The sequence below is a fragment of the Larimichthys crocea genome, unplaced genomic scaffold, assembly GCF_000972845.2.
Source record: "Larimichthys crocea isolate SSNF unplaced genomic scaffold, L_crocea_2.0 scaffold83749, whole genome shotgun sequence".
Classification (NCBI taxonomy): domain Eukaryota; kingdom Metazoa; phylum Chordata; class Actinopteri; family Sciaenidae; genus Larimichthys; species Larimichthys crocea.
Window position 1 is genome coordinate 1 of NW_020861019.1, and position 685 is coordinate 685.

At 41.6% G+C, this 685-nt stretch overlaps 1 long non-coding RNA gene across 1 annotated transcript; it reads right to left on the reverse strand.

The window, feature by feature from the left end:
* Window positions 1-74: 74 nt before the first annotated feature.
* On the reverse strand, window positions 75-658 carry LOC113745558 (uncharacterized). Its single transcript, XR_003462191.1, has 2 exons — window positions 539-658; window positions 75-129 (listed from the first exon to the last, which is right to left on the reverse strand). It is a non-coding gene; the product is annotated as an uncharacterized LOC113745558 (long non-coding RNA).
* Window positions 659-685: the final 27 nt, after the last annotated feature.

Here is a 685-nt window from a genome sequence, read left to right on the forward strand (position 1 = left end):
CAGCAGTGCGATCCCCTTCTTGATGTCCTCTGTGTATTTGCTCCTGATCAGACACCACGCATACTCAAACTTTGTCTCTTTGGAGACGGCTCCCTTCGACAGCTCACTTTTGTATTTCTTCTCAAATTTCTGTCAGAAAAAACAGAAACATTCAGAGAAACATTCAGAAAAACAGAAACATTCAGAGAAACATTCAGGGAAACATGAATTTATGTAACACGAGTCACTTTGCTGATGTTACACTTCATGTAATCTCACTCTTTCACCTCTGAGCTTCATATAATCCCCGCTGTGTTATCAGAGTGACTCTTTTGATTAAATTAATTGAATTAATTAAATTACAGCGACAGTTTAATCACAAACGTCACCGTTAGCATTTAGCAGCCAGGTGACGCAACAAACTCCGACACGTCGCTTTTTTAAACACTGACCGACTGAACACGCCTGGTACAAACACAGAGAGTGTCTGTGGTGTGTCACCGTGTGAGTGTTTCATGAATTAAAAAGGTTTAAAAGGTTTAAGAAGAAAGAAACTCACTAAAAGATCTTCAGGAGCTACGACGTCGCTCAGAACTGCCTCCATGTTTCCGGAAACTGAGCGAGGACACGCCCACTTTATGTCACGTGACATCGACTTTCAAACTACGTCATCGTTAGAATTCTCCAGTAACGTCTCCGTTACGTC